We start from the raw sequence: 25,927 nt of genomic DNA, 5'->3' as shown, positions 1-25,927 counted from the left end.
GGAATATACCAAGCTAAGATTATAAACATGTATCTATGTAATGATATGCCATGTTGAATGATAGAGTTTGCTTAATTTGAATGCTTGAAAAGGTTGGTATTTGGATGTGAGTTTAAGTGCAAGTTATTGGTGTGATTTTGGGTGAGAAATGAAGCTTGAAATGGCTTCATTTTGTCCACATGGGTAGACACATGGGCGTGTTTCTAGACGTGTGTAACACACGGCCTGGTACATAGGTGTGTGGTTAGGCCGTGTGTCCTCTGCACCTTAAATTTGAGAAATAGAATGCTCAGAATTGAGCACACGGGCAGAGACATGAGCGTGTGTCTTAGCCGTGTGTGCTACACGGCCTAGGACACGGGCGTATGTCTTGGCCGTGTGAAACTTGCACCTAATTTCGAAGAATTTATTTAACCACATGGCCTAGCACACAGGTGTGTGGTCGACTGTATGGTACAAGTCAAAGAGTTACACGGGGTCGAACACGGCATGCTGCATAGGCGTGTTGTAGGGTCACACGAGCGTGTCCCTTGGACCACATAGGCGTGTGAGCCCTGAAACTTAGAAAATTTTTGAAAATCTATGAAAAATTTTTAGAGTTTCCGATTAAGTTTCGACTCGATTCCAATGCTCATATTGGGCTTCGAGGGTCCATTTGAGGGGCGCAACGAATAATTTCAAAAAGTGAATAGTAATTGTTGTAAATTATCTATAAATGTTCTGAAAGTTCTGGCAATGCTCTGGAACTCTGTTCCGGCGATGGATACGGGTTAGGGGTTTATAGATCTTGTCACCAGACGATTCATAGGCAATTTGTCTGTCTTCTTTCCTTACCTTTTACCCTTTCCATGCGAATGACCTATGTTAAAAAAATGGAACTCGTCAAAGGGAATTCCAGACCATAAGACTCGTTAAAGAGAATATCAAATCTTGTAAAAATTGGTTTAATTTGACTTAATTTTTTAGTGCTACCAACAGGCCTTTGAAATAGAGGTTATATAGGCTTACTTATTTGAATAAATGACATTAAGCTATGGAAACGAAAATAAATATTTTATATTAAGAAAGATTTTTAATATCTCTCTAAAATACTCATAAATAAAATCTCCTAAGAAAATAATAAACTAATATAATAATTGATTGACATGTAACACTACTCTCCTTCTGGAAAAAGAGCTTGTCTGCAAGCTTGAGATTGAAACTCCTCTGAATCTTAGCAAAATCCTCGAGATCTTTTATCTCCAACCAAAACAAGTTTTTTTGCATTGTTGTTTGAATGAGTATGGTTCATCACAATTGTAACAAAAACCTTGTCTAATCACTCTGTGATGGTCGCTAAACTAACTAAAAATTTCAACTAAGGCAAGCGCACCTATCGAACAGTAGTATAGTTATGGTGAGATCTAAAATATCGTATCCACAAGGACTAAAAGTACTAGTAATTAGTATCTTTTTATTATCTAGCCTAAGAATTAAAGGGGTGTTTTTAAACTAAAATTAACTATTTAATTAACTAAGAACACGATAGAAATAAAAGTTGGAAAGTACTTTTGGAAGACCGATGGAGAAGACAATACCCAAGGAAGAATCCACCTAGACTTCACTTACTACTTCTGAACTAGACGATTTATTCACTTGACTTAATCCGTAGAAATCCCTACTTTATGTTAATATCTCTCTCGAGACTAAAAATAACTGACTCTAGGTTGATTAATTGAAATCTCTTTCTAATTAAAACTCCTATTGTCGCATTAACTCGATCTATGGATTCCCTTATTAGATTTGACTCTAATCCGGCAGATTTATGTCGTCCTATCTCTAGGATTACAATCAAATTTGCTTAATTATGAAAGATCTACTCTTAAACAGGGACTTTTGCTCCGCTGAATAAGTACATCAAAACCTGAATTAATATCTTGAAATATTAAAGCAAGGATTAAAACTCATAATTAAGAATAAAAAAAGTATTTATCATATAATTCAGAAGATAATAAGATTCATCTTAGGTTTCATCTTCCTTAGGTATTTAGGGAATTTAGTCCATAATGATGGTGGAAAACATCTCAAAATTGGGAAAATAACAAAACATAAAGAGACCCAAAAACTTCGGTAGAAATTGAATGGAGATCTTCAGTCTTGAAGTAAATCCTGCTTTCGATCTGATTCCAATGGCTGTCTTCGAGTATTTTCTACCTTCTATATGCCTGTCCCCCCTTTGATCCTCTTCTCGTGTGTTTAAATAGACTTTGGAATGCCCAAAATAGGCCAAGATTAGCCTTTTCCGAGTAGAATTAAAATAGGTCTCGGCAGGGACACGACCGTGTGACACGCCCGTGTGATGGTACTCAGGCCATATGTAATTCTGACATGGTTTTAAATTAACACATCCATGACACACAGGTATGTGGCCTACCCGTGTGTCTCACACGGGTGTGTGGATTACCCGTGGCGACTTGTCTAGGCCGTGTGTAGTACTAAAATAAACCTATTTTGTCCATTTTTTGCCTTTTTCTTGTACTTTTCGCTTTCCTATGCTCATCTAGATATGAAACATGAAATTGAAAGATTAGGAGCATCAAATTCACTAAATCTTATGATAAATTATCCATAAATATGCCAAGTATGGGATAGAAATATGTTACTTTTGAGGTTTATCAAATATCCCCACACTTAAGCATTTGCTTGTCCTCAAGCAAAATCCTCAACTTACAATTAATATTAATTCTTATCAACTTATAATTCTTATCAAATAATGTTTCAAAATAATCCACAAATAATCATACATTGAGGGTTCAACAAAAAGAAAATCAAAGTCTCAAACAGTCCAAGTTGAGCATTTTAATCATAAAATCATAGGTATTTCCCTTTATCTAAATAATTACTTTTAATTCCAAATTGACAAGAGTTGACATCCTCACTACAGATTCACTCAAATCACTCAAAGTGTTTAAGGTTCAACAATAAAGCACTCATTAGTCAAACATGAAATTTTATTACCATAGACTTGCATGGAAATCAAATCTCCACCACTATAAATGAGATGATACACAAATCAAAAGGTCTTTAACAGGGTTGTAATGGGGCTTGGGTTAAAGGTGTGGATAAAGGCTAAAAAATAGGGTTAGAATCAAGCTTAATTTAATAAATTACCAAACTTAGAAAAATAAAGCTAATTACTGAATTATAAACAAGTGCCACAATTAAAACTATCCAAAACTAATGAAGTGAGCTTTTTCTCAATATAATAACTTTGACTTATCCAAGCTCTTTATAACAATACTTAATTATATGAATATAAATATACGTTTTTTTAAAGAATAAGAACAAATACAATAATGGAAAGTACATAATAAGAAATAATTCAGCAATTGAAATTCACGAACATAGTTAGGTAACTAATCAAATCAAAGGGAGTCAATAAAAAGGGAGAAATTCTTAACGAATAAAAAATGGTTAAGTTGTGGGTTAATATTAAGGGGAAAATCAAGAAACAATGGTTAAGGCTCAAAGGGGTTCACTAAGGGTTAATTATGTGGGTAGGCTTTTTATGGGGTAAGTGGGTTAAAACCTAAGCGCCTTTACCATCTCAGTATATCAAATCAAAGGTATGGTCTTGACATGCATAATCGAAGCAAGTTCTAGAATAACAAATCAATGTTGACACACTCATAACTAATAAAATAGTGAGCAAGAAAGATATATGCTCTAAAAGGCTTAAAATCTCACGAAAATTATGGGTATTTGATGTCAATCCTGTAAATTCAAAACTTCAAGAATACCTTAATTCAGGGAAACAACCTGGCAATAATAAATAAATAAATGGACTCCAAGGTCCTCATTATCGAATGCGTCGTGGGTTAACGGTGCCGAAGAAGAGATGTGAAGGTGGTGGCAAATCTGTCGAAGAGTGGCATCGATACTGTCGAACCGCTCAAAACACTAGTACTCAAAGTGAGTGAGTCGCTCGGATATATCTGTCAAAGTGGTAGTAGTGGGGCGGTAACTCTGTGATGGTGGTGGAGGTGGGTCCTCATAAAGGGGAGGAACATTTTCAGTAATGTACTCTGGATCATCCTGACCATTAGAACGAGCTAACCGATACTAAGGTGGATCGAATCCATGGCGTCACTCGATCATCCTCATGTGGATCATACTAGAAATTCCTTGAGGAGACATCCGGCCTACTAGTTTGAGTGTCGATGACATCTCTGGTGTGTCGAAGAGACCGAAGTGTCGAGCGAGGCGAGTCACGTAGGGGCCAAGGCAGATAGGACCCTTATTGTGGTGATCTGTCTGATGGCGAAAGGCGAGAGCAATGAAATAGGCTAAGTCGAATATGTGGCTAGTCATCATGCTCCAAAGATAGTACACGTCAATAGTGCTTACAACTCCTGTACTCTCTTTCCTGCCAGTCAAAGTGTGAGCTAATAAGGTGTGGATGTATCGTAGAGCCAGAGAAAGAGATGTCGCCTTCGAGCAACTCGCATCATAAGGGATCTGACTGGCTGTGAGATCGATCCAACAGTATGAAAGTGAATAATAGATGTGATGGTGGAGGTGAAAAAAGTTATCGGCACCCATAAACTCATCTATGTAGATGCCCAAAGCTACGCCAAACTCAGGGATACTCATATGTCGCACCAAGTTACCCAGTCGAAATGTAATGGTACCGTTCTCGTCGTGCGATAACATCACGCGCTGAAGGTAGAATGTCGAGCAAAAATCCAAAGTAAGCTCCATATATGTGGGCTCAAAGATATCAAAGATTCGGTCTCATGGTGCCGTAGTAATGAAAGTGCAAACGTCATCAGCTAGTCCGACTTGCTCCAATGTGGCCCAGTCAATGCATCGGCCCAAACCTAGTGGTCGCATGCGCAGGAGCTGTAATAAGTCCTCAGGTGGGTCCGCAGAGAATCGGAGGTAAGGATGATGAACCTCGGTAAAGGCGTTCGAAGAGGTCGCGCTAGGACCTTTCTTCTTTTTCAAGGCAGGGACAGCGACCTTGGACTTGCCATGAGTGTTTGTCATGGTAAAGCTAAAAATAAAATATTCCAATAGGAACAAAAACATCACCAATCAAACACATGGAGAAGTGTAGAAGCAAACATGTGAATAAGGTAGGAATTTAACTTGAAGGACTTTAGTGTGATAAAATTAACATGGGTGAGATGTAAAATCTATTCCTAGATGCCCTAATACCCAACAGGCAAGAACTAACAACAAAGTAATCATCTTACTAAACTAATCAACCGCGACGGCAGAAAAACTAGTATGCTGAACTAACAGGGACAAATTAATATACATATGAAAGATGTAAATGATAAAGAAATAACCAATCTATAAGACCATCAGAGTAATAAAAATTACAAATGAAGAGAACACATAGCAAGAAGCATCATGACAAAATAATGAATTAAGCATAACCTAATACTGTCCCTAAAATAAAATAATAATACAAGTAAGAACCATGAGACTAAAGTAAGAAAAGTAATCAATAAGAAATTTCAAGAATTCAAATAAAAGAATTAAACTACAATAAAGTAAAATAAAATAAAAGGAATAAAGAAAATAAATAAAATAAATAAAAGAGGAACCAATGGTGGTGATTGGAGCTCGGAGAATTGATGGAACACGGTGGTTGAAGCGGAGGGGCCGTGCGATAGAATGGGAATCGAGGCTATTGGTTATGGAAGGGAAGGAGGATGAGGGCGATGAAGGAACGGGGATAAGGGAAAATAGAAGGAAATGAAGAAAATATGGAGATTTGATGGGAGAAGAGGGGGATTCAGGCGGCAAGAGGGAAGAGAAGGGAAAGCAAAGAGGGAAAAGGTGTGTTGGTGCTGTCGGTGGCCAGAGAAGAGGTGATCGGCAGCTGGGTGGGGCAAAATTAAAGAAGAAGACAAAAATAAAATAAAACTTTAGGGTTTGGGGTTAAAAGGGCCACGGTCATGTAACGGTCCGTGTTGGGCCACACGGCGGTGTCACATGCCCGTGTGGCTCAACTTCTAGCTCATGTTCATCGAGGAATTAATAGCCCACTCGTCACACAGCCTACGACACGTCCGTGTGTCCAAGCCGTGTGGTTCACACAGCCGTATCGCACAGCCGTGTGCTACGTTGTTCTCTTCTCCCACGCCCGTGTTGTATCCCACACGCCCATGTGCTTCGCGTCTAGCCTGTGTTTATCGCGAAAATTGGATGACCTTTCATCACACGGTTATGTCGCCTAGCTATGCTCTATGTTTTTCGCTTCTCCCACACCCGTGTAACCTACCACACGCCCTTGTGGATCGACCATGTCTCACGCACGGCCGTGGGCCTTGCCCGTGTAACTCTTTAACTTGTTAAAATTCAAAAAATTAAGCTCCAGATTTCACATAGCATAGGACACGCTCGTGTGTCCAGGCCATATACTTCCCACTCCAGTGTGTCCAGGTCGTGTATTCACACGACCATGTCGCACGGCCGTGTGGATTTATCGCAGGCCATGTGCATGTCAATTTGTGGGAAACTTTAGCCCTATTTCCACACGGCCAAGGACATGCCTGTGTGTCCAGGCCATGTGGGTCACTATACTTGCATAAAAAATGAAAAATAGATAAAATAAAATTGGTTAGTGGTGTTAGTGCTCGAGCTGCCTCCCGAGGAGCGCTTATTTAAAGTCTAAGTTCAACTCACCTCATATATGCATGGTCATGGTGGTTTGAGGAGTTGAAACTCCTCATTCCTACTATCAATCTTATCAAAATAAGGTTTTCGACGAGTACTATTTACCTTAAAAGTGCCAAATTTGGAATAAGTTACCTCGACTGTACCATATGGGAAAACGTTGAGTACCGCAAAAGGTACTGCTCCATTAGGTTTAGAAGTGGCAACACGAGGGCCTGCTTCATCTAATAGTATTTTGTTTCCAACCTTAAGTTGATTCGATTCACTTTTAAGTTTGTCATGGCACTGCCTTGATTCATCGTATATTCTCGATTTCTCCTTAACCTGTGTTCGTCATTCATCTAGTTCCTTGATCTGTAGCCTTCGCTCTTCATGGATAGTCTTATCATTACATGGATTGGAACGTGACTCAGTTGTACTTCTCACAGGTTTTTCCTGCAAAGAGGGTTGAACAACAAGGTTTCTCACATTAAAAGAACTTGTGTAATCATCTCGATCACTAGTCTTTCTGTCAGAATCACGAGCTTGGATTTTAATCATGTTATCACCTACCCGAAGTGTGAGTTCACCTGGTCCAACATCAATGATAGATCTAGCAGTTGCTAAAAAGGGTCTGCCTAAAATTAAGGGTGCGTCACTGTCTTCATCCATGTCTAAGACAACGAAATCGACTCGAAATAAGAATTTGTCATTTTAACAAGCACATCTTCAAAGATTCCCCTAGGAAATCTAATAGTTTTATCAACTAGTTGTATGCTCATCCTAGTTTGTTTGGGTTTCCCTAGTCTTAGCTGCTTAAACATCTTGTAGGGCATGACATTAATACTTGCCCCTAAATCAGCTAAATCATTATTAACATTCAAACTACCAATTAGACAAGGAATCGTAAAACTCCCTGAATCTTTCAGTTTGTTGGGTAGCTTGTTTTGAAAAATAGCTGAGCAAACTGCATTTAACTCCACATGCGATGACTCATCTAACTACCGTTTGTTTGCTAAAAGCTCCTTTAAGAATTTAACCGCGTTTGACATCTGTGAAAGAGTTTCAATAAATGGTAAGTTAATATGTAATTTTTTAAGTAGTTTTAGAAATTTACTGAATTGTTCGTCTGTGTGGTCTTTCCTTGTCGCATTGGGGTATGGCACACGAGGTCTATATTCTTTGCTTACTGGCTTTTGTGTACCATAAATCACCTCAACCTTACCATTGCTTACAACAACTTCTTACCTCGTTTCAGATTTAGATTCAGTTAACCCTTTTTTGTCATGCACAGTGATGTCATGGAGTTGCTTCCTTGGGTTAGTTTCTGTATTACTGCGCAAGCCACCTTGCGGTATTCAGAGATCAACTTAGCAAGCTGACCTATTTGAATTTCGAGCCCTTGAGTCGACGCTTGCTGATTTTTAAGTGCTGTCTCGATATTTTGAAAATGAGTTTTTGTCACCGAAATAAATTTTGTAAGCATTTCATCAAAATTCGAATTTTTCTCCTGTTGGTACGATGGTTGTTGAAAACCTGGAGGGTGTTGTGGCCTTTGATTCCCTTGACCACCCCACGAAAAATTGGAATGGTTCCTCCAACCTGCATTGTAAGTGTTACTATAAGGGTTATTCTAAGGTCTAGAATTGTTACCCATATAGTGGACTTGTTCTCCCTCATTGCTGGGGTTGAAGGATGGATAGTCTGTGTTGTGCATCCCTCCTCTGTTTGAATCACACCTCATCATTGGATGTACCCGAGTAGAATCATACAAGCCATCAATCTTTTATTCAATAGTACTACCGGTTAGATAGCATAGTGACTGCGCCGAGGTTGAAAACACCAACTGCTTTTTTCGGCTTTGTTCTCATGACTTGCCACTGGTAGTTGTTTAGTGACATCTCTTTAATCAATTCGTAAGCCTCTTCAAGTGTCTTTTTGTTCAAGGTTTCACCGGCGGCTGCATCAATCAGTTGCCTTGTTGAGGGGTTCACACCATTGTAGAAGGTCTGAACCTGTAACCATAAAGGTAATCCATGGTAAGTGCACCTTCTCAATAAATCCTTGTATCTCTTCCATGCATTATAAAGTGTTTCTAAATTCATCTGTACAAAAGAAGAGATATCATTCCTCAATTTAGCCGTTTTAGCCGACGAAAAGTATTTAAGAAAATTTTTTCAGTCATTCGTTCCCAAGTAGTGATTGACCCTCGTGGTAACGAGTTCAACCAATATTTAGCCTTATTCTGTAATGAAAAAGGAAACAACCGAAGGTGAATGCCATCATCAGAAACGCCATTTATCTTAAAGGTGTCACAAAATTCCAAAAAATTTGCTAAATGAGTGTTTGGATCCTCGTCCTACAAACCATCAAACTGAACAAACTGTTGTATCATTTGAATCGTGTTAGGTTTCAATTCAAATTATTTACAGAAACAGCAGGTCTAACAATACTCGATTTAGTTCCTGTTAAAGTAGGCTTAGCATAATCATACATAGTACGAGGAACAGGATTCTAATTTACTGGATTTACAACAACTACCGGAGGTAGTTGATTTTTTAGATTGTCTGCGATCTCTTTGGGTATATCAGTCACATCCACTTGCTCTTCCTCTATATACTGCAGGCTTCACCTTATTTCTCTTTGATTTCTGTGAGCTGTGCTTTCTATCTCATTGTCAAATAGCAATGGTCCTGATGAGTTCCTTCTAGTCATAAACTAGAGATTCCTGCCAGATGCAAATAACAGGGAGATTCGAAGAGAAGTAAAAATTAAATTAAAATAAAAAGTAATTTGCAATAAGAAAAAATGGCTAAAGTAATAAAATTCAAGTGTTCCTAATATCTTAGTCCCCGGCAACGACGCCTGTCGAAACCTCTTTTTTTTTTAAAAAAAGGCAAAGGGTATTTTGAAAACGGGAGTCGCCACCAACCTTTTTAGGTGTAATTGGATCACCTCATAAAATATTTTGGTCTACGTAAAATTGGAAAACGGGTTCGGGAGTAGGTTACGTGTAAGGAAGGGTTAGCACCCTCACAACGCCCAAAATTGGTACCAAATTGAATTGTTTTCTGTCTTACTGTCAAAGTTTGAAATAATTCAAGATAAGATCCCTTTTTAAAATCAGAACAGTTTGAGTTTAAAAATCGAGAATCCTTTGTTCCAAAAGAACACGAACATCACATCTATCATGATAGGACACGATATTCTCAACTTTTGTACTGAAATCACCTCGTAATTTAGAAAAATTATTTAGAAGGATACTTTAGGCATTTAGACAAACGGGAAATCGCAACCCAGCATGTTAGAGCACTATTTCTCGAATTCCTAAATACGAAAAGTATTACTTCAAAGAAAAAATCCTTTTGGGTATAAATTTCTTTAAAACAGTGATGCATTTAGCAGGTTACAAGATATCAAAAATAATAAAAATCATATACGCTTTAATGCAAATATAACCTAAAAGCTAACATCACAACATACATTAATATTTTATAATCATAAATCTTTATACATTAATATTTTATGCAAGAATACAACATAGTAAACAATGAGGATAAGATAAATAATCATACTTCACGTAAATAAGACTTCCATAAATAAATAATTTTCATGCAAACATATAAAATCAATGATAACAAATAACTCGTGTAATGAATTTACATATTTAAACAATTAACACAAATATATTAATAACATATGAACATATATATATAAAAAAAAAACTTAGGAAGAATCACATATTAATCACAATGAATAATAAAGGGAAATTTTAAAGTGCTTAATACATACTAAAAACGATGTATAATATATATAGAATTTTATAATAACATACATACTACATGTTTAATACACATAAATATAATGCTTAATAATAATTTATAAACTTCATAATAGTGTAATAATATACTAATAATATAAATATATATAATAAAATAACATATAAAATATAAAAGAATAAAATAATGTAATGATAAATGAATTTTAAATATTTAATAATAATATATATAAAAACATAATGTTTAATAATAATTTATAAAATTTTAAAATTATACATGATAATATGTAATAAGATATAAATATATGATAAAATATAAAATAATATAATATATAATGTATATTAAAACATAAGATAATATAATATATATAATAATATAAAAATATAAAATAATATATTAATAAATAATATAATATATAAATATACTTGAAAATAACAAAAATAATATACAAATAAATAAATTTTTATATGTATAAATAAATAACAAATAATATTTAAAATAAATAAATTTAAAAAAATGATTAAAATTAGCAATGATCGAAACTTTAGGGCTAATTTAAAAATAAAAAAATGAATTTTGGGCCTTCTGGAACGCGCGTTAAAAGTTGAGGGACTCATTGGGAAATTAGCCCTTATCCCTGAAACGACATCGTTCCCAGAATAGGCCTCAAAGGAGCTGTTGGGACTAAATTGAAATAAAATCAAAATTTAGGGCCAAATTATAATAAAATAAAATGAAATTGCAAATACAGAGAACATGGAAGGACCAATTGGGAAATTATCCCATTTTACGAAAACACACGGATCCTCCTCGGGTAATCGGGTCAACACGCGGATCCTAAGCCTCGAAACGACGTCGTTTTGTGCTTATTGAGTTAAGCCAAAACGACACCGTTTTAGTAAGGCTATATAAGCCAAATATTAAGCCTGAAATCATTTTGAAACCTTGTTTTAAAAAAAAGAAAGAAACACTCTGAGAGGGTTGGGGGAGATGTCCTCGGAGTTCTATCGAGACTCCGTCTGAAGCTTGCATGCTCTCACGCGCCCCCACCAACGCCGCCACTTACGACGGTTGGAAACTGGAAAGTTTCCTTTTCCAACGTAGATTAAATCGATATGTTTCTTTTATTTTATTTTTTATTATCAGTATGTATTTAGAGAAAAAAAAGAATAAAATACTCACCTCTGTACTCTCCAGTCGACTGTTGGTTTCTTTTAGTGTAAAATGTATTCTGTTTTTATTGAATCTCTGTGTAAAAACGTGTATACAAATTAAAAAAGAGGGGTTTTATAACCCCCGGTTGCATTTTTAGGAAAGAATCTTTCGATTTCTTTCCTTGTCTGCCTCTTTTCTGTCGTAGTTCTTTCCTTCTTTTGCAGGTATCAACGAGGATCTCACAGCGAGGAGTGCGCTGGCGTTGATTTACGCGTTGACTACCACGCAATTCGAGGTCAGAGTCACGGGGTGAGGCGAAGAGCCGTGTCTGTTGAGATGCTTGCAACGCCTAGGGTTTCTGAAACCCTAGGCCTTTCTATCTTCTGTTAACGAGTTGGGCCACTTGGGCCGTATGTGTTTTGGGTTGAGGGTGTAAACGGGCTAGTGGGTAGTTTAGGTTAATTGGGTTTTGGGTTAGTGTTTAGCTGGGTTATGGGTGTAACAGGGTAATAGGCTAATTGGGTCTTGGGTTAAGAGTTTTGGAGTGTATGTGGGCTACCGGTATCTCTTGTAAATGGGCCATAGACAATGCTCAGTTTGGGCTATGTATATAGGCTATCAATTTGGACTTGTAAAAGGACTTTTATTTCTTTTTTATTTTTGTTTTTATATTTATATTTATTTACTTTATGGGTCGGGCGAATTTAGGTTATTACAGCGCCAAAAACTTGATGGTCGCTAAACTAACTAAAAATATCGTATCCACAAGGACTAAAAATACTAGTAATTACTATCTTTTTATTATCTAGCCTAAGAATTAAAGGGGTGTTTTTAAACTAAAATTAACTATTTAATTAACTAAGAACACGACAGAAATAAAAGTGGGAAAATACTATTGGAAGACCGATGGAGAAGACAATACCCAAGGAAGAATCCACCTAGACTTCACTTACTACTTCTGAACTAGACGATTTATTCACTTGACTTAATCCGTAGAAATCCCTACTTTATGTTAATATCTCTCTTGAGACTAAAAACAACTGACTCTAGGTTGATTAATTGAAATATCTTTCTAATTAAAACCTCTATTATCGCATTAACTCGATCTATGGATTCTCTTACTAAATTTGACTCTAATCCGGTAGATTTATGTTGTCCTATCTCTAGGATTACAATCAAATCTGCTTAATTATGGAAGATCTACTCTTAAATAGGGACTTTTGCTCCACTGAATAAGCACATCAAAACCTGAATTAATGTCCTGAAATATTAAAGCAAGGATTAAAACTCATAATTAAGAATAAGAACAAGTATTTATCATATAATTCAAAAGATAATAAGATTCGTCTTAGGTTTCATCTTCCCTAGGTATTTAGGGAATTTAGTTCATAATGATGGTGGAAAACATCTCAAAATTGGGAAAACAACAAAACATAAAGAAACCAAAAAACTTCGGTAGAAATTGAATGGAGATCCTTAGTCTTGAAGTAAATCATGCTTCCAAGCTGATTCCAATGATTGTCTTTGTAACACCCCGAACCCGAGACCGACACTGGAGTCGGACACGAGATGTTAACAAACTTTGAAAAATTTTTCCAGACACTGCCCAGTCTGAGTACTAGTTGCTTCAAAAATCATATCTTGAGTTTCACAACTCGAAAATCAGTTTTGTGATTTTTCCCTGAAACTAGACTCATGTCCCCATCTATGTATTTTTTTCTAGAATTTTTAGTCGGGCCAATTAGTACAGTCTATTAGTAAAAGTCTCCCATGTTACAGGGGTCGACTACACTGACCTTTTCCCATTACGACTAGGATATCTCTCTGCACAGAGCTTCAATACTGATGCCGTTTGTTTCTATGGAAACTAGACTCAGAGAGGAATCCATACATATATGGTATGACCCCTAATTATCTCTGGTCAATTTATAGTGAATTTCCAAAATCGGAACAGGGAATCCAGAAACTGTTCTGGCCCTATTCCACAAGAACCTGAATATCTCTTACTGTACTGTTCATATGATTGTTTCGTTACTCTCATATGAAAGTAGATTCATCAAGGTTCGATTACATAATTTATTCACTATTTAATTCCACTCCTACGAATTCTTGTGATTTTTCCAATCCACACCACTGCTGCTGTCAGCCTCTGTTTTCAAAGTAAACCTTACCTATTTTCGGGGTTTCATGGACCAACTAGGGCCTTGTCATACATATGCCCACATATGATCATACTTAGCCATTCCAATGGCTGATCATTTGCTCAACACTTCCATTCCAACTATAGTTACATCATGAAACCATCTATACATTCATAAACACGAATGGTCTAATGCCATACTCCACTTCTACAAGCCATTTTTGCATGGCTGTACACTTATACATTTCATAAAGTACTCGAAAAACAACAATGGGTAGTCCTATACATGCCATATCAAAATTCAACCAAAATAGTACCCAAAAGAGCCTTTGATAGTGTGGGCGACTTCGACTTCAAGATCCCGAGTCCGATAGCTGGAGAACCAAAAATCTATAAAACAGAGGAGCAGTGTAACGAGTAAGCAATTTATGCTTAGTAAGTTTTGAGCAAGGAATTCCAGCATAAACAAAGAATAACACACATTTAGCTAAACGGAATATTTCATAATACGCAATTTACCGATACCAAACTTGCTTCACAACATTAACAACCCTTATGTACATACACAATAGACTAACTTAGCCGAAGGCCGGTAGCTCGTTTATCAACTGAGCGAACATTTATTTGTAAGGGCTCGATTAAATTCAACACATACGTAACATATCCCCATATTGGGATGTTTTTCGAGTATTCGCTGGAATTTTACAGCAAGCTCATTCATTACCAAATCACGTACCTTCGGGATTTAACCGGATATAGCTCCTCGTTCAAATGCCTTCGGGACATAGCCCGGTTTTAGTAACTCACACAATGCCTTCGGGACATAACCCGGATTTAATAACTCGCACGAATGCCTTCGGGACTTAACCCGGATTTAGTATCTCGCACAAAGGCCTTCGGGGCTTAACCCGGAATTTGTATCTCGCACAAATGCCTTCGGATCTTAGTCCGGATATATTCACTTAGCACAAAGCCTTCGGGACTTAGCCCGGACAGCATTCAATTAATCATGCACATCTAACAATAATCCATGGCACATTCATATTTCATTTTCATTTGCGAAACTCAAACACAAGGCACATATCGTCCTTGCACATTCGGCTCAATAGCCACACATAGAGCATGATTTAATCACATCGTAATTTAAGCTCTCTTACTCAAGAACTTACTTCGGGTGTTGTCGAACGATTCCGCTAGCTATTCAACCACTTTTTCCTTCCCTTTATCGGATTTATTTCCCCTTTGCTCTTGAGCTTAATTAAACAAATAAATTGATTTCATCATTTAGGCATCAAAAAGATGAACACAAGGCACTTAGCCCATATTTATACATTAGACATTAAAGTCTCATACATGCAAAAATCATGCATCAACACAACATATTAGCTAATTTCTTTCCCCTTGGCCGAATATGCATGTCTATTTTTGGGGTCGATTTCAACACTTAATACACACATATACACACTAGTAAAGCATCCTCCCCCTTTTCATCAATTTAACACATGCATTGCTCATTAACATGCAAAGTTACATTCGGCCTTAGCACACATCTTGCTAGCCGATTCTTCTCCATTTAGCAACCAATGCACATATGTGCTCACACAAAAATGCTAAAAAGGAGGTTCAAGAATCATCAAGCCATCATCACATGCATCATTAACAAGCTTCATATTTTGCATGCAATGGCATTAACACAACCTCCACCTAGGCCGAATCTTAACTCATCCTCATGCCTCATCACCACAACATCAAACACCAACCAAGAATTATGCATCCATGGTCAAGTGCCAATTCCATCACATAGCAAGATTTAGACCATGGGCTAGGTAGAACTCAAGCTAACAACTAAAACATGCATGCATCTCATGGAACATCATCAAACATACCTTAGCCTAGCTACATGCATGGCCGAATCTCTTCACCTTTCTTCTTCTTTCCTCCTGAAAATTTTTGGCCAAGGATGAACCAAAGGATGAGAAAATTTTTTCTTTGTTTTTCTTTCTAATTTAGGCTAAATGAAGGTGAGAAAAGGATGAACAAAGATCTTCTCCTCTCTTTTCTTTAGCTCACGGCAATGGGGGGGGAAAGAATCAACTACACACTTTTTTTTTTGTGTATTCATCATACTCCTTTTCATTATTTAATTTCCATGCCTATTATTTTATTTTTTTCCACCCATGATGCACCAACAAAACATGTCTATGACATGTCTTGGCCATCAAACTTGGTCTACCATGCTTGTCATGGCCGGCCACTACTAGTAGGGGGGAATTTGACATGCAAGTCCCCCCTTTGTCCACATGCACTAATAGGTCCTCACACATTGACCTATCACATTTTAGAATTTTCTCACATACGTCCTATTGACTAAATTCACATGAAATCAACCAAATTGAAGCTTGAAATTTTCACACATTCATAATTACATATTCTAGACAATAAGTATCACATTCAAACATTTCGGTGACTCGGTTTAGCGGTCCCGAAACCACTTCCCGACTAGGGTAAACTTTGGGCTGTCACAACTCTCCCCCACTTAAGAAATTTTCGTCCCCGAAAATCTTACCGGTAAATAGGTTTGGGTATCGTTCTTTCATCGAGCTCTCGGTCTCCCAAGTAGCTTCCTCGATCCCGTGTTTGAGCCATAACACCTTTACTAGCGGAACTCTTTTGTTTCGCAACTCTTTCACTTCACGAGCTAGGATACGCATCGGTTCTTCCTCATAGCTCATGTCGACTTGAATTTCAACCTCTAATGGGCTAATTATATGCGATGGATCAGATCGATAGCGTCGAAGCATCGAAACATGAAAGACGTCATGAATCTTTTCAAGCTCTGGGGGCAAAATCAATCTATACGCAACCGGACCAACTCGTTCGGAGATTTCGTACGGCCCAATGAATCTTGGGCTCAACTTGCCCTTACGGCCGAACCTGAGTATCTTTTTCCAAGGTGAAACCTTAAGGAACACTTTGTCTCCCACCTGATACTCGATGTCTTTTCGTTTCAAATCTGCGTACGACTTCTGACGATCCGTGGCTACCTTCAGACTTTCACGGATTACCTTTACTTTCTGTTCAGCATCTTTAATCAAATCAACTCCAAAAATTTTACTTTCACCGAGCTCGGTCCAAAACAATGGTGTACGGCATTTACGACCGTACAAAGCCTCGTAAGGTGCCATCTTAATACTTGATTGAAAACTATTGTTGTAAGCGAATTCAATCAAAGGTAAATACCGTTCCCATGAACTACTGAACTCGAGGATGCAACATCTCAACATATCCTCAAGTATCTGAATTATCCGCTCGGATTGACCATCGGTTTGGGGGTGAAAAGCAGTGCTAAAATGCAACTTGGTACCCAGAGCTTCTTGCAATTTCTTCCAAAATCGTGAGGTGAATCTCGGATCTCTATCCGACACGATAGAAACAGGTACCCCGTGTAATCTCACAATTTGATAAACGTACAATTCAGCTAGTTTATCCAATGAAAAATCCGTACGTACGGGGATGAAATGAGCCGACTTAGTCAGTCTATCAACAACAACCCATATCGCATCCTTCTTACTTGCTGACAAGGGCAGTCCGGACACAAAGTCCATTGTGACTCGATCCCATTTCCACTCGGGTATCATGATCGGCTGGAGTAATCCTGAAGGCACTTGATGTTCCGCTTTCACTTGTTGACATATCAAACATCTCGAAACAAAGTCGGAGATGTCCCGTTTCATACCATGCCACCAAAATTGACATTTCAAATCGTTGTACATTTTCGTACTCCCCGGGTGAATTGACATTCGGCTACAATGGGCTTCGTTCAGAATCATCGAAATGAGTTCCGAATTCCTTGGAACACACAAACGATTTCTGAACCTCAAACAATCATCATCATCAATTTGAAACTCCGATTCCTCGTTCGGAAAACACTTAGCCCGTTTTGCAACCAATTCATCATCGACTTTCTGAGCTTCACGAATTTGGTGAGTCAATAATGGTTTAGCTTTTAATTCAGCTACTAGCACATTGTCTGGTAGAACAGACAAATGCACGTTCATCGCTCGTAAAGTAAACAATGACTTCCGGCTTAAGGCGTCCGCAACCACGTTAGCCTTTCCCGGGTGGTAATCAATGACAAGCTCGTAATCTTTCAACAACTCAAGCCAACGTCTTTGTCGCAGATTCAAGTCTCGTTGAGTCATCAAATATTTGAGACTTTTGTGATCCGAAAATACATGGCACTTCTCACCAAACAGATAATGTCGCCATATTTTTAAAGCAAACACGATGGCAGCTAGTTCGAGATCATGGGTCGGATAATTCCTCTCGTGTGGCTTCAATTGTCTCGACGCATAGGCCACGACTCGACCTTCTTGCATCAATACGCAACCCAACCCAAGTAGGGATGCGTCACTATAAATGACAAACTCTTTACCTGATTCGGGTTGCACCAAAATTGGAGCTTCAGTCAAATGAGTTTTCAGTTGGTCGAAACTTTTCTGACATTTCTCCGTCCACTCGAACTTAACATCAGGCGAAGAAGCATCCTCGCGGGCACGTATAGCATAAGCTCTAGCAGGCGCACAAGCTTCGGATCTGGTTATATCATCTCTAGATCCTCTCTGACCACCACTAGCATTGCCCGTATTTCCAGATGGTCTACCTCGAGCAGTGGTAGCACCCGGTTTCCCACTCTGATTTTCATTCTGTTCAAACAACCTCGGGCAATCTTTAATGAAGTGGTCAACTGATCCGCACTTGTAACAGGAGCGGTCAGGGAATCTACAACTCCCCGAATGCCATTTACCGCAATATCGACATTTCGTTCTATCTCGACGTTCATTCCCAACACTGGGACCGAAGTGCCTTGTGTACCCACAGGGGGTCGATCACGATCTCGTCTAAAAAGGCCCGAAGTGCCTCTAAACTGGCCCGCATCATCTCGAAATCTCTTCGATGTCTGTTGAAGAGACCTTCCCGAGGATCTTTTACGAAACTCTCCAGTTCCCTCATCAACTCTTTGCTTTTCTTTTCTAAGCTCTTCGGCTTTACAAGCTCGTTCAACAAGTACCACGAACTCTCGTATTTCAAGAACGCCAACGAACATTTTTATATCTTCATTCAGCCCATCCTCGAAGCGTTTACACATAATAGCTTCGGACGAAACACATTCCCGAGCGTATTTGCTAAGTCTAACAAATTTTCGCTCGTAATCAGTAACCGACATGGAGCCTTGCTTAAGCTCAAGAAATTCCTTCCGTTTTTGATCAACAAATCTCTGACTGATATACTTTTTCCGAAACTCAGTTTGGAAAAACTCCCAAGTTACTTGCTCTCGGGGCACAACAGAAGTCAGAGTACTCCACCAATAGTAGGCAGAATCACGTAGCAAGGAGATAGCACACTTTAGGCCTTCATCGGGTGTACAAGATAGCTCATCGGTACCCGGATAGTGTTGTCCAGCCAAAATTCAGCTTGCTCGGCATCATCGCTATCCATAGCCTTAAATTCAGTAGCCCCATGTTTTCGGATTCTATCAACTGGGGGCTTATTTGACCTTATTTGGTCCGTTACCGGTGGTATTGTAGGTGCGGGGGTAGTATTTGTCGGGAATGGAGGTTGTGGAACAGCCATATTAGTTCGAATGTATTGGTTGAACCAATCATTCATCACGCTATTGAATGCTTGTCTAGCTTCATCATTCGGATTACTAGCATTAGGTTGAGAGTCTGCCGGCACTGTCCCTTGTGCGAGAGCAGGCGCTACACTCTCAAGATCATCAGCTACCTCTCGGTCACGATCGGGATCCATTACTATAAACACATTTACAATTGTCAGAAATCACCACACTATCAAGTAATCACATAAAATGGCATGTATAGCTAGACCCAACACATTACGGTAGTCCTAGAATCGACTAAACCGTAGCTCTGATACCAATTTAATGTAACACCCCGAACCCGAGACCGACACTGGAGTCGGACACGAGATGTTAACAAACTTTGAAAAATTTTTCCAGACACTGCCCAGTCTGAGTACTAGTCGCTTCAAAAATCATATCTTGAGTTTCACAACTCGAAAATCAGTTTTGTGATTTTTCCCTGAAACTAGACTCATGTCCCCACCTATGTATTTTTTTCTAGAATTTTTGGTCGGGCCAATTAGTACATTTTATTAGTCAAAGTCTCCCATGTTACAGGGGTCGACTACACTGACCTTTTCCCATTACGACTTGGATATCTCTCTGCACAGAGCTTCAATACTGATGCCGTTTGTTTCTATGGAAACTAGACTCAGAGAGGAATCCATACATATATGGTATGACCCCTAATTATCTTTGGTCAATTTATAGTGAATTTCCAAAATCGGAACAGGGAATCCAGAAACTGTTCTGGCCCTGTTCCACAAGAACCTGAATATCTCTTACTGTACTGTTCATATGATTGTTTCGTTACTCTCATATGAAAGTAGATTCATCAAGGTTAGATTACGTAATTTATTCACTATTTAATTCCACTCCTACGAATTCTTGTGATTTTTCCAATCCACACCACTGCTGCTGTCAGCCTCTGTTTTCAAAGTAAACCTTACCTATTTTCGGGGTTTCATGGACCAACTAGGGCCTTGTCATACATATGCCCACATATGATCATACTTAGCCATTCCAATGGCTGATCATTTGCTCAACACTTCCATTCCAACTATAGTTACATCATGAAACCATCTATACATTCATAAACACGAATGGTCTAATGCCATACTCCACTTCTACAAGCCATTTTCGCATGGCTGTACACTTATACATTTCATAAAGTACTCGAAAACAACAATGGGTAGTCCTATACATGCCATATCAAAATTCAACCAAAATAGTACCCAAAAGAGCCTTTGATAGTGTGGGCGACTTCGACTTCAAGATCCCGAGTCCGATAGCTGGAGAACCAAAAATCTATAAAACAGAGGAGCAGTGTAACGAGTAAGCAATTTATGCTTAGTAAGTTTTGAGCAAGGAATTCCAGCATAAACAAAGAATAACACACATTTAGCTAAACGGAATATTTCATAATACGCAATTTACCGATACCAAACTTGCTTCACAACATTAACAACCCTTATGTACATACACAATAGACTAACTTAGCCGAAGGCCGGTAGCTCGTTTATCAACTGAGCGAACATTTATTTGTAAGGGCTCGATTAAATTCAACACATACGTAACATATCCCCATATTGGGATGTTTTTCGAGTATCCGCTGGAATTTTACAGCAAGCTCATTCATTACCAAATCACGTACCTTCGGGATTTAACCGGATATAGCTCCTCGTTCAAATGCCTTCGGGACATAGCCCGGTTTTAGTAACTCACACAATGCTTTCGGGACATAACCCGGATTTAATAACTCGCACGAATGCCTTTGGGACTTAACCCGGATTTAGTATCTCGCACAAAGGCCTTCGGGGCTTAACCCGGAATTTGTATCTCGCACAAATGCCTTCGGATCTTAGTCCGGATATATTCACTTAGCACAAAGCCTTCGGGACTTAGCCCGGACAGCATTCAATTAATCATGCACATCTAACAATAATTCATGGCACATTCATATTTCATTTTCATTTGCGAAACTCAAACACAAGGCACATATCGTCCTTGCACATTCGGCTCAATATCCACACATAGAGCATGATTTAATCACATCGTAATTTAAGCTCTCTTACTCAAGAACTTACCTCGGGTGTTGTCGAACGATTCCGCTAGCTATTCAACCACTTTTTCCTTCCCTTTATCGGATTTATTTCCCCTTTGCTCTTGAGCTTAATTAAACAAATAAATTGATTTCATCATTTAGGCATCAAAAAGATGAACACAAGGCACTTAGCCCATATTTATACATTAGACATTAAAGTCTCATACATGCAAAAATCATGCATCAACACAACATATTAGCTAATTTCTTTCCCCTTGGCCGAATATGCATGTCTATTTTTGGGGTCGATTTCAACACTTAATACACACATATACACACTAGTAAAGCATCCTCCCCCTTTTCATCAATTTAACACATGCATTGCTCATTAACATGCAAAGTTACATTCGGCCTTAGCACACATCTTGCTAGCCGATTCTTCTCCATTTAGCAACCAATGCACATATGTGCTCACACAAAAATGCTAAAAAGGAGGTTCAAGAATCATCAAGCCATCATCACATGCATCATTAACAAGCTTCATATTTTGTATGCAATGGCATTAACACAACCTCCACCTAGGCCGAATCTTAACTCATCCTCATGCCTCATCACCACAACATCAAACACCAACCAAGAATTATGCATCCATGGTCAAGTGCCAATTCCATCACATAGCAAGATTTAGACCATGGGCTAGGTAGAACTCAAGCTAACAACTAAAACATGCATGCATCTCATGGAACATCATCAAACATACCTTAGCCTAGCTACATGCATGGTCGAATCTCTTCACCTTTCTTCTTCTTTCCTCTTTAAAATTTTTGGCCAAGGATGAACCAAAGGATGAGAAAATTTTTTCTTTGTTTTTCTTTCTAATTTAGGCTAAATGAAGGTGAGAAAAGGATGAACAAAGATCTTCTCCTCTCTTTTCTTTAGCTCACGGCAATGGGGGGGAAAGAATCAACTACACACTTTTTTTTTTTGTGTATTCATCATACTCCTTTTCATTATTTAATTTCCATGCCTATTATTTTATTTTTTTCCACCCATGATGCACCAACAAAACATGTCTATGACATGTCTTGGCCATCAAACTTGGTCTACCATGCTTGTCATGGCCGGCCACTACTAGTAGGGGGGAATTTGACATGCAAGTCCCCCCTTTGTCCACATGCACTAATAGGTCCTCACACATTGACCTATCACATTTTAGAATTTTCTCACATACGTCCTATTGACTAAATTCACATGAAATCAACCAAATTGAAGCTTGAAATTTTCACACATTCATAATTACATATTCTAGACAATAAGTATCACATTCAAACATTTTGGTGACTCGGTTTAGCGGTCCCGAAACCACTTCCCGACTAGGGTCAACTTTGAGCTGTCACAGTCTTCGAGTATTTTCTGCCTTCTATATGCCTATCCGCCCTTTGGTCCTCTTCTCGTGTGTTTAAATAGACTTTGGAATGCCCAAAATAGCCCAAAATTAGCCTTTTTCGAGTAGAATTAAAATAGGTCTCGACAGGGACATGGCCGTGTGATGGTGCTCGGTCCGTGTGTAATTATGACATGGTTTTAAATCAACACGCCATGACACACGGACGTGTGGCCTACCCGTGTGTCTCACACGGGCGTGTGGATTACCCGTGTCAACTTGTCTAGGCCGTGTGTAGTACTGAAATAAACCTATTTTGTCCGTTTTCGGCCTTTTGTCTTGCACTTTTCGCTTTCCTATGCTCATCTGGATATGAAACATGAAATTAAAAGATTAGGAGCATCAAATTCACTAAATCTTATGAAAAATTATCCATAAATATGCCAAGCATGGGATAAAAATATGTTACTTTTTAGCTTTATCACTCTGTCATTTCTATACGAGTAAACTTTTTAATAAAATGAGGATATTTCTTACTAGTACTAGTCTTTTGTCAATTCCCAACTATGGGGGTAAGCAGCTTGAGTTTGTTGATATTTTGTCTCAAAAGTTCGCACCTAATTCATAGCCTAGACCAAGTTTTTAAGTTGCAACATCTCCACATCTAATCAGATTGAATTTGATAACCTTGTAGTAAATAAATTAATTTCTTGACCCAGTCTCATGGACAAGAAAAGTACACCTCAAAGTTTTGGTTGGGCACAAAAAGCCTACCAAGTGTGTGATAATGCTACAAAATACTTAATTGTCTTTAAGGTCATGTCATACGTGAATTGCCACCAAAAGTATAGTATACTCAGTTTGTTTGAGAACTGTCCAAGTTGGTTCCTGTGACGAGATTGGTTGGAAGTCAATTGGGTTGATTTGACCCTCCCCATGATTGGTCAAACAATAACGAAGATCTTAACTAGATTTTCTTTACCTTCTGCTAGATTTTTATGGGAAAACTAGGAGATTGGGTTAGGTAAGCATTTTACTTCTCAAAGTCTATAGTAGGAGGACATAGAATTTATATCTAGTAAGGGAAAAGACATTCTAGATGACTTTACTTTCTACTTTATGTTCTGGGTTCTTCTTTCCAACCTAAATGTTCTTTTCTTCTTCATTAAGATAGAGCTAAGACCTCGTTTAATCAATGTATAATTCAACCCTCCGGTAAGTCTTATAGCCTTGCATGTTATGATTGTTGATGAGTAAGGATGATGAAAGGTGTAAGGATAGTAGGGTGTGAGTGAAAGGCCTTGCATGGGGGTCGTACATAGTTGAAACATTAATAAAATATCTGTAAATAGGGATTCTATTAGAAATTTCATGATATTGTAAATAATTGATGTTGCGAGATTGGAAAGGACAATTGAAATAGAAACTTCAGGTCAAAGTAAATATGAGTCTTTGGTGAGTCCTTGGACCCAACTTTTGCATGATGTATTTTGCTTATTTCTTGTACGATCAATGTTCATATAGATGCACATATTTTCTTGAGAAGTTTTTGTATTTATGAATGGTTGTACATGTTTCCCGTGAAACATTTGTATGTATGTACTGAAGTGTATGATGCGTTGCATGAATATGACAATGTGTGGTAAGCATGGGAAATTAGTCATGCAGATGTATGGTAAGCATGGGAAATTATGTGTAGAGAAGTTTGATTCTGTTAAGATTATTTGGGAAATTATGTGTAGAGAAGTTTGATTCTGTTAAGATTATTAGTGAAATTTGTGTATATATGTCTGCTATGTTATTTGAGTAAGGTATGACCAAGTATGGTTGACGATAAAGGGGTTCAGATGGAGTGTGAGGAAAGTATGTGATACGATAAATGACCCCACGATGGTGCTTTGATGATGTCTACTGGGATAGCAAACATGAAGGCCAATATGGCAAGCATGCAGTTTGTTGGGACTGTAAATACGAGGTCTGCTGAGACAGTAAAAACGAGAAAAGGCAAATGTGGCAGATATGTGAAAAGACAATGGCTATGGCGTATTATAGGAATGGCGAATGAACCGCATTTGTCTACTAGGGTTTCTGTATGTCCCGGGGGCGATGATGGGAAAACCTCAGGCTATGTTGAGTTTAGGCAAATCCATATTATCAAACATGACTGTTGATGTAATGCCTTGGTGGCAAACTAAACCAAGCCTTTGTGGTGAATTACCTGAAGAGCCTTTGTGGCAGATTATCTGAAGAGCCTTTGTGGCATTTTACCTGGAAAGGGTTTATGGCGTATTATCTAAAGAGCCTGTAGAGTAAATTCTATAATGACTAAGTGACGAGTTGTTAGTTCGCCCTTGTGGCGAGACTTGGGTATGCCCTTAGGGCATTTTTTGAAAGAATTCTCGACAACACACCTGACGGATAAACTCGTCATTTGCAATCTGCCAAGATAGAAAAGATTATTGTATCTAGAATTATGGGTGGTGTAAGTGTTTGCCAAATCTAGGAATTTTCAAGTTAGGTATTAAAGTCATCTGAGATTCTATTTAATGACTTAAGACATTGGATTCAATAGAATAAGTTCATTGTCTGGACTGATTTGAAGATAAGGTATGATTGGCAATCACCAGAGCTAGTATAAGAATTTGCCAATAGTATCATCTGTATAAATATTAATCTAAGAATTGTATTAAATTTCTATCTTTAAAATGATTGTGAAATAGGATCCGCTATAAGGTGTGAAGTCTGTAATCCGCCAATCGAGTGGAACGTGTACAAGATGGTTGAGTAGATGTTGGCGTATAGTTACTTCCAAGAATCAGAAATGTATCCTTCAAAATCTGAAAGGAAGTCATAATTCTTAAGTCGAGGAATCCAACATCATCGTTTAAAGGTAAAACTGGTTGAGACTCAAAAGTTTCATTGAACTTTTGGGTGTTTATTTGTAATGCAGGTTTTTGAGTTGAATCAATTGGCTAAAAGGGACCAAACTAAGAATGTGTCAAGGTGGTTGACCGTAAGGCAATGTTATGCATACAAAGGGGCACCTTTGGGAATATGTTTTCAAATGATGAACAATATTATATGCCACAAATATGTCTGTTTTATAAAAAATTAAGTTGTAATGCTTTATACTGCT

At 38.1% G+C, this 25,927-nt stretch overlaps 1 non-coding gene across 1 annotated transcript; it reads left to right on the top strand.

Moving 5' to 3' along the window:
• Window positions 1-8,679: 8,679 nt before the first annotated feature.
• LOC121225768 (small nucleolar RNA R71) lies at window positions 8,680-8,786 on the top strand. The gene has a single exon (XR_005923648.1). It is a non-coding gene; the product is annotated as a small nucleolar RNA R71 (small nucleolar RNA).
• The last annotated feature ends 17,141 nt before the right edge of the window (window positions 8,787-25,927 follow it).

This window comes from Gossypium hirsutum, chromosome A03, assembly GCF_007990345.1.
Source record: "Gossypium hirsutum isolate 1008001.06 chromosome A03, Gossypium_hirsutum_v2.1, whole genome shotgun sequence".
NCBI classification, from domain to species: Eukaryota; Viridiplantae; Streptophyta; class Magnoliopsida; order Malvales; family Malvaceae; genus Gossypium; species Gossypium hirsutum.
The sequence above is the reverse complement of the archived record's forward strand: the minus strand, read 5'-3'. Positions and strand labels throughout refer to the sequence as shown.